We start from the raw sequence: 14,933 nt of genomic DNA, 5'->3' as shown, positions 1-14,933 counted from the left end.
ACCTTTTTTTAAAAGTTTAGCCTGGACACCATATCTCTCTCTATCGAAACAACATGCCTGTAGGCAGAAACAATATCATTTTTTGAATTCCAATTTCATTCCCAGGAAAATAATTTCTTGAAGACAGGTCTAAAGCTGCAAAATTCTGGGAGCAGCAAAGTTCAGAATATTGCAAAATGTTGCAGCAGATCCAGACTGCAGCTTCTCCTCACTTGCCCCGTTGGATATTACAGTTACTTATTCCATTGAGGGAAGCAGAATTTTACAGCTAGAGTGGACCAGGAAGGAATCTTTCTTCCCCATCACCCTCTTCTCTCCGAGTGATTGCAATGCAGATAAATAGAGGAGAAGGATGTGCCTCGCCCTGTCTTGCACCTTGTCATTTCCCCATTCTTTTAGGTGTTTTTTTTTTATCTTGCCCCTTGCTGAATGTCAGGCTGCTATATAATCCAGGCCCCATCCCACCTTATATCCACTTTCTCCATCACTTCAAGTCAGCACTGGCCTCCCCTTGTTCTGCCTTGAGAGGTATAATTAGCCTCCTGTGGGCTGCAATTTCCAACCCCTCCCGATTCAGCAAGGGGATACCTCGTAGCCTCCCCACCCCTAAGTCATTATATGGCTACTTCCCAGTCCTTCAGAGCTCTTTGAAAGGAACATTAGGTTCAGGAGAAATCACTGGTGCAAACGGTGCCATGGTGCCCAATGACCTCATAGACTGTTTCCTCGCGTGTGTGGAGCTCAGGAGTATATGAGATCATATGGTACCATTACAAACCAGTTCCAGAGGGACAGGATGAACGAAATGCTCTGTTTTTAACTCCTTTATTCCCTTCAAAGACAAGTAACCCTTTCCTTGCCACATAAAATGACAGAGGTTCTGATATATGATTCTGAGCTGTGCTTCAGCCTCTGTGGGTTCAAATTAGACAAAAATGATGAAGCAGATGGTCCAGTGCACCTGGCTGAAAGGCAATGACTGTGTTTCTCATGCTGGCCAGGGAAAGCAACACTTTAACACCAGTAACAGATTTATGATTCTGACACCCCTAAGCACTGTTGGTGCTGTTGCCCTCTGTCAACTCCCCTCTTCCCTCTCCCCCCCAAGGTTAGACAACAAGGGGTAGAAGGTCTAAGGCACAGTGACCCCCCCTCCCCCGCCCAATTTCCTGTGGCAGCTCAGGGGTAAATCCTGTGGTAAAACCTTAAAAATTCTAAAGCAAATTGGCAAACATTTTCATCTTTTATATTACATTATGAAACTAAAGTAGTTTTGCACTATATTTATTAATATAATTTATATTATTTTATTGGAAGGCAGCAAATCTCCAGCTAGCCAGCTGCCTCCTCCCCCCCCCCCCCCCCCCAAGATTTCTGCTGTCCTAGGCACAGACCAAGTGTGCCTATTGACAAATCCAGGCCTGCCTAACACTTCTTTCCCCTATGTGACTCATCTAACTGCAGCCATTCAAATCCAGTCCTTCTTTGAAAGACAGACTCTACTCATGAACCCATTCCCTGGGATTAAGAAAAGTCTTACTCAAAAAGTATCTTCAGCAATTAAAAAAAAAACCCAACCTTTTATTTCTTACAATCTGACTTCTACCAGTCAAAAAAATTAAATTCTTCAAAATCTCTGATACTTATAGGATCACAGACTCACACAGCAGACAGCAGCAACATCAACAACAACAACAAAACACTGTTCCTCCAAATCGTCTCAAAAATTTAAAAGTCCTTCTCTAACACAGTGGGCAACAGTTTACTCTTGCTTTTACAAAAAGTATGTTGTTTAGCACTTTTCTTTGGATTTTTATATTCTGCTTTTTGCACTTTTTTCAGCGCTTCAAAGTGGATTACATTCAGGTATTTCCCTATCCCCAGAGGCCTTACAATCCAAAGACTGGATTCATCATTCTTCGCAGAATGATGAATCCAGCGAAAAAGGGGGTGGGGGGGCGAAGGGGGGGCGGACCTGCGAATGGCTGCAACCGTTCGCACTATGGCAGTGCGATTTCACTGGCCGCAGTGCGGTCACCTGTAGCCTTTCATGCAAATAGCACCACCGTGAAAGGTGGTGTTATTCACCGCGCTACTGCCAGTGATAATGTTCCTAACATTATTGCCAGCAGCAGAGCCACAGCTGATTCCTCCCCCTCCCCACCCTGACTCCTCCCTTCCCCACCCCACCCCAACTCCTCCCCTCCAACTAATTAACATCCTATCGCACGCGAAAAGCCCTTTTCGCGTGCGATAGGGGTTTATCACATGCTTTAGGGACTTACCGTGTACGATAAGGCCCTATCGCATGCAATAAACATTTAGAACATAACCCCCTAAATTTGTACCTGAAAGAATGGAGAGTAAAGTGACTTGCCCAAGGTCACAAGTGTGACAGTGGGACTTGAAGGCTGGTCTCCTGGTTTGTAACCTGCTGCTCTAACCACTAGGTCACTCCTCCATGCCACCCTACTCCACTCCTACCCTTCTATAGAATTCTTCCCAGGTAAAGGAGTTGACCCAAGAAACCTGGTAGTCCATGGTTCCTGCTAGGTAGCTTGGTGGCACTGCACAGGCCTCTAATCAAACAATTCTGAAAATAAGGCCTTGCTGGACAATGACCAGTTGGACTGCAGGGTAGGAGAGAGAGATTTCCCCCACCCTAGCTTCACTTCACCTCTGGACTTTCTTAAAGAATCATACCAATCCCTTCTATAAACCTTATCCTTAATGCAGCTCCAAGATCAATTTCTGGATGCCTATTGCTTGAGCATATCATGTCCTATAAGAGGGATCTACTTTGGTTCCCAGTGGTGCACAGAGTATGGTTTAAGCTTTTATTATTTATTCACAAACAATTTTAAGGTATTAGGCCATCTTATTTGCAAAATCTCTTTCACCGTTAAGTCATCGTTTGTCAGAGAATCTGCTTCTGACATTTCCTACTGTCAAGAATGCTAGATTCCAATTCACCAGCAGGAGAGCTTTCTCAGTCATGGTCCTCCTCTGAGAAAAGAATAACCTATGGAATTAAAATGTGTGACAGATCTTAGCTTATTTAAAAAGAATGAGAAGTCCAACTTATTTCATCAAGCCTTTCCTATGACTCTTTGAATTGAAGATCATATGTAGGCTAACTTAGGGGGTTATAGTTCAGTTGTGCAATTTGTGACTAGATACAGTTTTTATTTATTTATTTTTATTTATTTATCAGGTTTTATATACCGTCATTCGACTTAATAATAAAGCCATCATAACGGTTTACAAACATGGTAAAGATGGTAAAGGTTACATGCATATTGATATTAATAGAGACATCCATTCACAAAGATTAATTTTGATGTTAAATATACCCAGTACTATGGATTACACAAAGGGGTGCACAAAGGGGAGTGCCCCTTTGTCGCGCCCCTTCGGAGCGCGACGCACGGCGCACAACGCCTGTTGTTAGGGTGCCGTTTAACGGACCGTACACATCATCCTCGACGTCAGGGGGCATGTCTTGCATTCGGGACTCTCTCCTTGCACTACCCTCTCAATTTTAGATGAAGTCTCAGCCCTTCTCATTTTTCTTTTTTTCATGGCAGCAATGTCATTTTAGGGTGCCCGGCTGTGGTGGAGCATGGCCTTCCTAAGTGCCGATGGCTGTTGTTAGGGTGCTGTTTAATTTTAGTTTTAGTTTAGTTTTAGTTCACTATTTTAAATGTAATGTGGGTCATGTTTTAATTCATTTTAGCATTTGATATATTAACTGATTGTTTATGTAACCTCATGTTATCTACCTAGAACAATTACTATTGAATGAGGTGGAATACAGATTTTTAAATAAATAAATTACCATAACCACAAAATTGAGGTTGAGTGACATCATTCAAAATTTGTCAAAGCTCTAATAAAGGGCTAGTGTCGCAGAAACATGAGGGGGTAACCTGGGGACAGGGACCAGTGTGGTTTGCTTGCAAATATAGAGGTCTGGCTTGCTAACCAGGGAGGGGGGGGGGGTATAATAATAATAATAATAATAATAATACTTATTATTATAGTGCTACTGGATTTACATAGTGCTGAACAATGGTGATCATTATTGAGTTATAATAAATCAATGCCCCAAAGAGCTACCAATACCTGAGACAATGGGAGCTAAAGCAACTTGCCCAAAGTCACAAGAAGTATTGGTGGGAGAAGTTAGATTTGAACCCTGGCTTTCCTGATTATCAGCCCATTGCTCTAACCAGTAGGCAACACTCCCTAAGTGGCTGGCCAAGTTGTCTACTTACTGACTTGGGAAGGGTGGGCCTGAATAAAGTTGCTTGACTTAAGGATGGGGTTCAGAGGAAGATCCAGGAAGGATTACTTAATGATTCAGGGCAGAGGTAACCTATCTATGCAAATTCTGGTTTTGCTGATGGATTTACCTAATTTTAACACCCCTTAGTAAATCAGAGATTAAAATAGTGGTGCTCATGCTTGTTGTTCAATGTTCATGTTCAAATCAGACACTGATGACTGATTTTCACGTGGATTAGTGAAAAGGCCAATGTTTGTGATGAGAGAATGAAAAATAAAGGGATGTCACTTCTAGTACATGACTATATACCCTGCATTGCTTCACTCAATGCAGCATGGTTTTATTGCACAAGACTTATGATTTATGGCTTTATTGTATACATTTTAAAGATCATTTGAATCAGAATGAATAATTTCATTTTAACAAATGTTTAGTTTAGGGGTTGTTTTTTAAAAAATCTTTAGAGCAGGGAGAATAAAAAGGTAAATCTAAATATCCAGATAAATCTGAGAAGGTAGATTTAGGCCTGGAATTCTTAAAGGTGCAAATACCCTAGGTTTTGAGTCCTCCAGCAGAAAATCACCCCTTCTGCCCCCACAATTGCCCCAGCATAACCCCAGCATAACCCCGCTAATCCCCACCTCCCTCCAATACAGAAAATCCTCAAGGACACCCTCTTTTCTGGAAGTTGGGTACATGATGGCATTTGTTTCAAGGGGACAGGGCTACCTTATATTCTCCTTTAGGGGTAAGAGGATAGGGAGATTATGACAGGGTGAGGGGATAGGAGGAGGGATCTTTTCTTAGAGGGATTTTTCTGCCAGAGGGATCAGAACTAAGGACTAAGCTGCCTCTTTAAGGATTGTGGCCTGTGGAAAGTGGCCAGGAATCTACAGTCCTTACTGCCATAAGTAGCATCTTTGCATTCTGGGAATGTGGGATTTACTAAAACAAATACTTACATGCCACAATTTAGTAAACTACATGGGATATAACCTGTGTTAAAATGACCAGTTATCACTACTTTGCTGGTTAGCACTGAATATCATATCATGCTAACAACTTAAATTCAAAAACCTTTACCTGGGCACACATCAACCTGCTCAGTTAAATCTGTGCGTATAGAAATTTTTGTGCCCATAGATTTTAGCTGGATAATAGAGGGGACCATAACCTGCTTCGATTTAAATAGTTAAAAGCTGATTTGTAACTGCATCTTCTGCACATTGATCCGCGTTCATGAGGTAATTTCAAATCAGTCCATTCCTGCTCACTAATCTCTCAGTTCCGTGGAATCCGCAATAACATTAGATAAAGCAGTGTCAGTTATCAAAACATTCTTCTTCTTCTCTCCACAGCGCTTCTGCCAGCCGTTGAATGTAGATTTGCACAATTCAATGGCTTTGTACTTTGCTCTGACAGGGCGGGGTCTTAGGTTTAAACAGGTTCTGTACAGCATGCTTGGCTGTAGAAAGGTTTCGTGTGACACCTGTTTGCATGCTGTGACTGGTTTACACACCCGTCTGCCTGGAGCACTCTCCTCAAGTGACGTGAAATACCTGGAATAATTAGCTTATTTTTGACGGTTAGCTGATTAGCTTTGTCTTTAGTCTAACATTTGGATCTTGTACAGAGCAAAGCTGTAGAGCTGGAGATTCAGACTCAGTTCAAGAGTATTTCACATCGCAGAATATTTATACAGTAAGTAAAAATATTTATCTTTATTCTGAGAGAATGATTAAACTTTTGAAGAAACTTTAGTATAGTCTGCTGGTGAAAGAATCTGAGGAAGTTAAAAAAAAGTGTTCTTACTCTAGCTAGATTTTTTTTCCCCAGTTTGTACAGCAGTTTCGTTTTCTCGAGTAGGAAACCAAAAAGTAGCCACCAGTGCTGTTTATGTTTTCAGAGTGGCTTATTACTGAATGAAAAGAAATAGGTCAGTAACTCTAAAATAAGGGTGCTCAAGTCCAGTCCCAGAGGACCACAAAAAGGTCCCATTTTCAGGGTCACTGTGCTACACAAATTATCCTTTTTTATAGACCATATGCAAATACTTCTGATGGATATTCATTGTGGATATCATGATAGCCAGACCTGTTTGTAATCCTTGCTGAGAACTCATGATCTAAAAGCATAACAATTCCGGTAAGAAGCACATAAAGATTGTATCCTTTGTTTTACGGAGAGAGAGAGAAAGAGAAACAAAGACAGGAAGAAAGAGAGCGAGAGACCTACTTCTTTCTTTCTTTCTTGAGAAATTTGTTTTGTTTTTTAAATTTTATTATTTTATATATGAATAAAGCAAATTGGTTCTTTCTGTTATGGGTGGCATATGTTCTGTTACCATTCAAAATGTTAAGTGAAATTTAACATGTGAAGGGATTTGTTCATTATTATACCACTAATTTGTTTAAATAGTATACAAGTATTTGGTAATAGGGATGTGTTTTCATTTGTTTCATTTTGATTAGTGTGCATGCATTATTTTAGTGTATACTAAATTGAATTAGTGTGCACTGAAACAAAATGACTTAAAAATAAATAAATGAAATTGTTGGTGTATACAGTGTTCAGGCAATAGTCATCAAGTATTTTTTCAAATTTTGTCATTATAAACAAACTTTGAGGTTTATTAAATTAAGTTTTAATCATTATCTATATGTCAAGAAGCAAAACATTCAACAAAGGATAAGGCTGTTGAAAAGAAATTTATACATTTCATTTTTTGTTTTGCAATGATTTTCTTCTTATGGATTAAAATATAACCAGAAGCAAAAGTGCATCCTACATTAATCTGGCATCAAAATAAAATGGCGGGATTTGTTGCTATGAAGTAATAAATGGATACAGTTAGTTCGAAATTTAAGGTTAGGTCAAAAAGAAGGAGGCGGGATGGGGAGCACCCTAAATGCTATTATTTAGCTAGTCTGAAAATTTTTACAATACCACTTTTTCCTAAGGATTTAATTTTGTGCAAGTTCTGGAATTGAAAACTTGTCACAAAAACAACTATGCAAAAAAAAAAAAAAAAAAAAATCTTACTCCAGAAGAACATGCTTTAAATCTAGCACTTTCAATAATAAAAAATTTCACAGTAGAATAGTAATATACTCAACACAGGCAGAAAAAGGAACATTTGGCCCACCCAGTCTGTCCTGTTTCCCTGCCTAAAAATACATCAGAGCCTCCTTGTAATTTCATGTTGGCTGACCTTGCTTCCTCTTCATAGAAGCCTGATACAAACTGTATTGCTGTGTGGGCACTTTCTGCAGAACGTTTGCTGACACAGATTTTTTTTTAATCTCTGGATATTTTTCCTTTCAAAAGTTGCAAGAATTTAATCCCTTTGGTAAAAGGCTCTATGTGCTGCTTCAGGATTTTAAAAGCAAATGGAATGCAGATTTCTTTTAAACTTTTTTTTTTTTTTCCTTATTTTGTCTGAGTTTATAAAAAATAAATGCTTCTGTGATATCAATAATTTTGCAAACATAGGGTCATTGATAAATATTATAAAATATCCTAAAAGAGCTTCTTCAATAACACACAGTAACTTAAAAAATGCCACATGCCAATTTACATTTTAATACAATATCATTTAGCACATGGGATGGGCAATTCTCAAAAGCATTAATGCGGGTAAAACAGTATTTTACCAGCATAATTGGTACCTTTGAAAATAGCCCAAACTGGATGCACATAAAGGTGAATTTTAAAAGCCCGGTGCATGCCAAAATTGGGAGATGCGCATATATGTCAGGATGGTGCATGCTGAGCAGATTTTAAAAGCTGCCCTTGTATGCATGTATCTCCCACTGGACACACAATTTTTTTTCTAAAAAGGGGTGGGGTGTGGGTGTGGTCTGTGACAAGTTTTCAATTCCTGAAAATGAGCATTCCTGATTTCTCAATGAAACCAGCATGTAAATACATGCGTAAACGTGCACTGGGGTACCCTACCACATAACTTCATGTCTGCTGTTTGAAAATGACCCTTTTAGAAAACTAAGTGCCTTATTTTCCAAGGAGGAGTCGGGACGTCACCAGGTCCTACTCCGCGAAGACGCCTCGGACGGCGAAAAGGTAAGGGCCTTTTCGCGTCCTACTTCGTGCCCAATAGCTGCACCTTCTATGGTGGTGCTATTGGCTGCAAAACTGGCAGCGATCGCACCACGGCGGTGCGATCGCTGCCGGCTAGCGCAGGACCGCACCCCGCTTTGACCCCCCACCCCCATTAGCACAATTTTCTAAAGTATCGCAGGCTTGCAATACTTTAGAAAATGAGGCCCTAAGTGACTTATACATGCATAAAATTGCATACATATACACCCCACACATGTATTTTTTATTTACATAGGGGAGAGGTGCTCCAAGATGTAGTATCTAACCAGGGGTAGTATTTGCACACATACATTTTGATTTTAAGAGTATGCAGGTAAATTCTCTCGACAAACCTATACTTACTAAATAGTAGGTCTAAATGTGTGTGCATAGTTTGCTGGAAAAATGTATAAAATGATCTTATAAACCTAAGTTTGCTTTGAAAATTGGCATAAAGTGGGCACATAATAGCCTGCAAATGCTTGACACCTGTTCTAAAATTACTCTAGAATGAATGAACTAGAATAATTAGCATGTAATCTACATATGCATTTTTATTGGATTTATATAATAAAGCAACATCATATCAACCATCATATCGCATAATAAAGTAACTGATGTGCCCATATTAAAGAATAGATTGAATTAAAAGATTCCACATTATCCTTGTTAACTGCTAGGAAAATAGTATATAGAAATAAAAAACATACCTTAAAATGTCTAAATGCTAATGCATGTGGTCTAAAATGTAACATGGGAGAGTTAAAATGTATAGAATCGAATGAAGAGAAAGAAATAATTGGCATCTCAGAGACCTGGTGGAAGGAGAATAACCAATGAGCAATGAGGCAATGCTATACCAGGGTACAATCTATATTGCAATGAAAAGATGGATCAACTTGGTTTGTTTGTTTTTTTGTTTTTTTTGGGGGGGGGGCACTCTATGTTAGGAGACTAATTGCAGTGCATATTTATGGGTAGAAATTCCATGTTTGATGGGGAAGAATAGAGCAGTGGGGGTCTTCTACAGTCTATCTGGCCAAAATGAAAACAACAGAAAATGAAATGTTAACAGAAATTATGGAAGATAATAAATTTGGTAGCATAAAAATAATGAAAGCTTTCAATTACTCCAGTACTGACTGGGTAAATGTCATATCATGTCATTCTAGGGAAGTAAGGTATCTAGTGTAATAAATGCTTGCTTTATGGTGCAGTTAGTCTGGGAACTGATGATAGGGGAGCTGTTTTAGGTTTAACTCTTAGTGGTCTGCAGGATTTGGTGCAAGAATTAATGGTAGTAGGGGTCTTTTTGCAACAGTGATCATAATCCAATGATTTCAGGGAGGACATTAAGTAAATCTACTGCTCTAACATTTAATTTTCAAAAGGGAGACTTTGAGAAAATGAGGAAAATAGTTAGAAAAAACTAAAATGGTACAACCACAAAGGTTAAGATTTTATATTAGATGTGGAAATTGTTTAAAAATACCATCTTGGAAGCCCAAACCAGATGTGTTCCTCACATTAAAAAAGGTGGAAGGAAGGATAAACAACTTCCAGCATGATTATAAAAGATGAGTGAAAGAGGCTATTTTATTTAAAAAAAAACTTCCTTCAAAAAGTGGAAACAGGATACAACTGAAAAAATAGGAAACAGCAGAAACATGGCAATTTAGAGGTAAATATTGATATAACAGGCAAAAAGAGAATTTGAAAACTAGCTGGCCAAAGAGGCAAAAAATCATAATAAAAACTTTTAAAAATATGTCCAATGCAGGAAGCCTGTGAGGGAGTCAATTGAACCATTAAATGATTAGAAGATCAAGGGGATAAAGGGGTGCTTGGGGACATCAAAGACATAGAAGAAAAGCAAATTCTTTACTTTGGTGCTTGCTGAAGAGAACGTTGGGAAGATACCTGTTCCATAAATAGTATTTAATAGTGATGATTTCAGAAAACTGAAACAAATCACAGTAATTCTGAATGATGTAATAGGGAAGATTGACATACTAAAGAATAGCAAATCGCCTGAACCAAATGGTTTAAACTGCAGATTTCTGAAATGACTCAAAAATGAAATTGTAGATCAATTACTAGTAATTTGCAACCTATCATTAAAATTGTCTTGTGTATATGAAGATTGGTAGGTGGCCAATGTAATGATGATCTTTAAAAGGGGTGATCAGGGAAACTAGAGTAGTGAGTCTGACTTCAGTGCTAGAAAAAAGTCATAGAATTTATTTTAAAGAGAAAATCACATAACATATAGAAAGACATTGTTTAATGGGATGAAGCCAGCATTTATTTATTTTTATTTATTTAGTAACTTTTATATACCGACGAACGTTGGGAACATCTCGTCGGTTTATATATAACAGAACTGAGCAACAGGCTTTACAATTTTTGCGTAATTAGATAATTAAATAAGGAACATTCAGAGCATACAAATAACAGATTAGATTATATAAGTAAAATTATAAAAGTGTGATACATGAAAGAGGTTATCTAAACGGGGGTGGGGAGGGGGAGATTATGATATATAGGGGTGGGGAGGGGGAGATTCTGATATATAGGAGGGTTAAAATATAGACAAAAAAAGCAAACAAAAAAAGCAAACATAGACAAAAAAAGCAAACAGAATGTTAGAAATTGTTAGGAAAGGAATGGAGAATAAAATGGATAACTCTGTATCATTTCATGGTATGACTACACCTAGGGTGCTGAGTGCAATTCTGGTCATCACATCTTGATAAAGATATTGTTGAACTGCAAAAGGTATAGAGGAGGGCAACTGAAATGATAAAGAAGATGATGTGGGCTCTGCTGTGAAGAAAGACTAAAGAGTTTAGGGCTGTTCAATTTGGAATAGAGATGGCTGAGGGGGGATATTCAGAGCTCTATAAAATAATGATTGGAGTGGAATGGGTAAATGTGAATCGATTATTTACTTTTTTTAAAAAATACAAAGACTATGGGACACTCCATAGAGTTAGTAAGTAACTCATTTAAAACAAATTGGAGAAAATTGTTTTTTACTCAACATGCAATTAAATTCTGGAATACATTGCTGGAGGATGTGGTAAAGGCAGTAAGCATACCGGGGTTTAAAAAAAAGTTTGGACAAGTTCCTGTTATTATCCAGATAGACTTGGGGAAAGTTACTACATATCTCTGACTGATAGCAGCATGGGATCTAGCTATTGTTTAGGATCCTGCCAGTTACTTATGACTGGGTTGGCCGCTGTTGGAAATGGGATACTGGGCTTAATGGACCCTTCATCTGACCCAGTATGACAATTCTTATGTTTTAATATTAAAGCTTTCCCTAAAAATAAACTTTATGTGGGGGTTCATTAGACCAGTGGTTCTCAACCTTTTTCCCATCGTGACACACCTGACAGACCATGCTCACATGTGTGACACACTGCTCATTACAATTCACGGGGGAAATAAAAATTAAAGGCCCAGTATAATTTTTATTGTTAAGAATGACACAAGAGAAAGATACATATACTGTCTGAACAGAAATTACATAAATAGTAAACATCCTACATCAAAACTGCACCAATTTCCAGTATTCAAACAGTAAACATCTTACTTAAGAAAAGGCGACACTGAAAATATTACACCAGGCCTTAAGACACCAATACATCTCCTATTAGGAAAACAGAACAAGTCAAGCTACTATAGAGCCATACAGAGAAACTGCACACCAGCAGAATGGTTCACCTCAGTCACACTTGCAGACTCTCACCTAACAAATAATAAAGAGACCAAAACGCATAACTAGAAGCATGCAGACAAAAACTGAATTGGAAACTGCAACAAGCGAGGGTCTCTGTATGCAGTGTAACAAAGGAAAAAAAGAAACATCACCCATGCTTATAAAACAAATCAAGAAATATAAAATCAATAGCAGCAAAACCTTACTAACAAAAAGAACAGATTATTTCGAAACAGCTGATGAATGGAATATCCAATAATTAAAAACAAATCAAAAAATTTCTAGATACCAATAAAATATTTCAAAATAGTGGACACAAAGGCCCAATAATGAAAAATAATAAGGTTACAAAAAATGTTTTGCTCTGCATACCTGGGAACGTTTGATATCCAGGTACCCTGAGATTATTTTGAATTAGCAGGAGGAGGGATGGTTTGCTTGCAACTTTCTCCTCTCTCTCTCTCACACTGGCTCTCAATCACTCACATATACATATGCTTTTTCTCTCTCACTTATATAGGCTTTTAATTCCACATTTACACACATGCTGTCTTTTCATGCTTACACATGCTGGGGTACATTTTAAAAAAGAGCGAGCGCGTGTACTTTTGTTCGCTCACCAGACGCGAACAAAAGTACGCCAGATTTTATAAGATACGCGCGTAGCCGCGCTTATCTTATAAAATCTGGGGTCGGCCTCCAGGCAGTAGTAACTTACGCGCACCAGCTGTCTTCTGACGCAGCAGGCCCCAACACAGGCCACTGTGTCGGGGCACTCGGCCATGCCCCCGAACACGCCCCTGAACCAATACCACGCCCCCGACCCCCCCTTTTTGCAAGCCCCGGGACTTACGCGCGTCCCGGGGCTTGCACGCGCCACCGAGCCTATGCAAAATAGGCTCGGCGCAAGCAGGGTTTTTTTTTAAGGGTTACAATCTTAACTTAAGCATGTAACCCTTTTAAAATCCGGCCCACAGGCTTTCAATCGCACACATACATGCTGTCTTTTTCTCTCACACACAGACTCATTAACATTCTTACACACATGTGCTCTCTCTTTCTCTCATTTACACACAGGCTCTCAATCAGATACTCACTAGCTCCCTCACCTAAATCAGCTCTCAGTTACACACAGACACACATTGACTCTCTTTTACTTATATATGCAGGCTCTTAATCATACATACACATGATCTCTCTCACACACAAAGGATCTCAATCACACACACATACTCTTTCACACAAACAGGTTTTCAATCACAAACTTACACATACAGGTTCTCAGTCATACACTTCCATTCATGCTATCTCTCACACACAGGCTCTCAATCACACACATACTCTCTTTGACATATACAGGCCTCAATCATTCACATACATGCTGTCTCACTCATACACACACACACACACACAACACATCAAACACATATGCTTGCTCATTCACTCACTTCCCCCCCCCCCCAAAGTAGTGACAGCAGCAGGCCTCCTCCACTTCCAACCCTAAAGGAAGCAGCAGCCTCCTTCACTTTCAGCCCTCGTGGAGAAAGGAGTCCCATTGGCTGTGGAGGTTGACGTTCATTTTTCCCCGAACTGCGCTGCTCATTCCTCAGGCTGTGCCTCTCTTCTCTTCTTTGGGCCGACGCTGCCTGCACTAGCATGGTCTCTTCTTCCCGCGCACACACCCGCTGCTCACCATTTCCTCTTCTGGGCAGCGGGGGATGGGGGGAGAGAGCATACCAGTGCCACTGACTTAAGCTGTCCTGCCGTGTTCTGTCTGGGCTATCAGCATTTTAAACCTGGGTGGAAGACCTATTTTGCTTGGATAGGGGAAGCAGCAGGTTCAGCGGGGGGCCAGGAAGTGTAGTGACACACCTGCGGGTGCTTGGCGACACACTGGTTGAGAACCACTGCATTAGACTACAAAGATTGATGTTATCCTTGAATGAAAATGTATTGTATCTGCATTAGAATGCATAGTATATGTAACAGAATATCTGCTCTGTATATTATAATATTAATATTACACTTTTTAGCACTTGTTTTTCACATTCTTCATGCCATGAAAATATAGTTTTGAATTAGTTTTCTAAAACACACATAATTGTGCATCTTTATTATTTTTATTATAAACACTGCTGCTACGTGTGAGCTTTCAGCCTACTCAGAACCTGCCCTTCTACTTACAAATGGGAAAGGGCTCCAAAGCTAAAGCACCATGTACTTTCAGTCACACCTGCTGGAGGGTTGTTCCTCAGTTAAGTCCCTTCTTCCTCCATCTTAGTGATGACTTTTTAGCAGATGGACACAGACAGCAGCTAGTTTGCATATATCCTGCATGCCACAAAGGTCTCCTGAAGAGCAGGCCCTGGCCAGTGGGACAGTTTATAGAAGGTACTACTAAATTTGCACATTCAAGAATAGGATCAAAATATTTTTATAGGCCTAGCATAGATAATATCTCATATTATTTTAATGTTAACTTATTTTCCTCATATGGGTCTGTGAGTTTTTTAACATATGAATTATATGACATTTTTTCAAAACGTCTTTATGAACCACATTACATATTGTTCATTGCCTATATATTATTTTAAACTCTGCTAAGTATATTAGAGCCCGTAATAAAATCCTTCTGTCATTTTGTGCAAATAGTAAACTTGTTTAGAAAATATTGTACCTGGGACTGTGCATTGAAGTTCGATTGAGAGGATGCCCAATAGCATGCCTCCATGTCTGCTCTCTAGAAGCTCATAAAATCATAATCATTGTTCATCATTGTAAACACAAGTGAAACTAAAAATGAAGAGGATGAGTGATTTA

The 14,933-nt window shown here is 39.1% G+C and overlaps 1 protein-coding gene across 1 annotated transcript in view; it reads left to right on the top strand.

Moving 5' to 3' along the window:
* Positions 1-5,803: 5,803 nt before the first annotated feature.
* The window catches only part of FAM83B (family with sequence similarity 83 member B), a 127,205-nt gene continuing 118,075 nt past the window's right edge, over positions 5,804-14,933 (top strand). Inside the window, exon 1 of the mRNA XM_029595697.1 lies at positions 5,804-5,989. The gene's annotated coding sequence lies outside the window, so the exon portion shown is untranslated. The remainder of the gene's footprint in view (positions 5,990-14,933) is intronic.

This window comes from Rhinatrema bivittatum, chromosome 3, assembly GCF_901001135.1.
Source record: "Rhinatrema bivittatum chromosome 3, aRhiBiv1.1, whole genome shotgun sequence".
NCBI classification, from domain to species: Eukaryota; Metazoa; Chordata; class Amphibia; order Gymnophiona; family Rhinatrematidae; genus Rhinatrema; species Rhinatrema bivittatum.
This window is presented reverse-complemented; position numbering and strand designations above follow the sequence as displayed.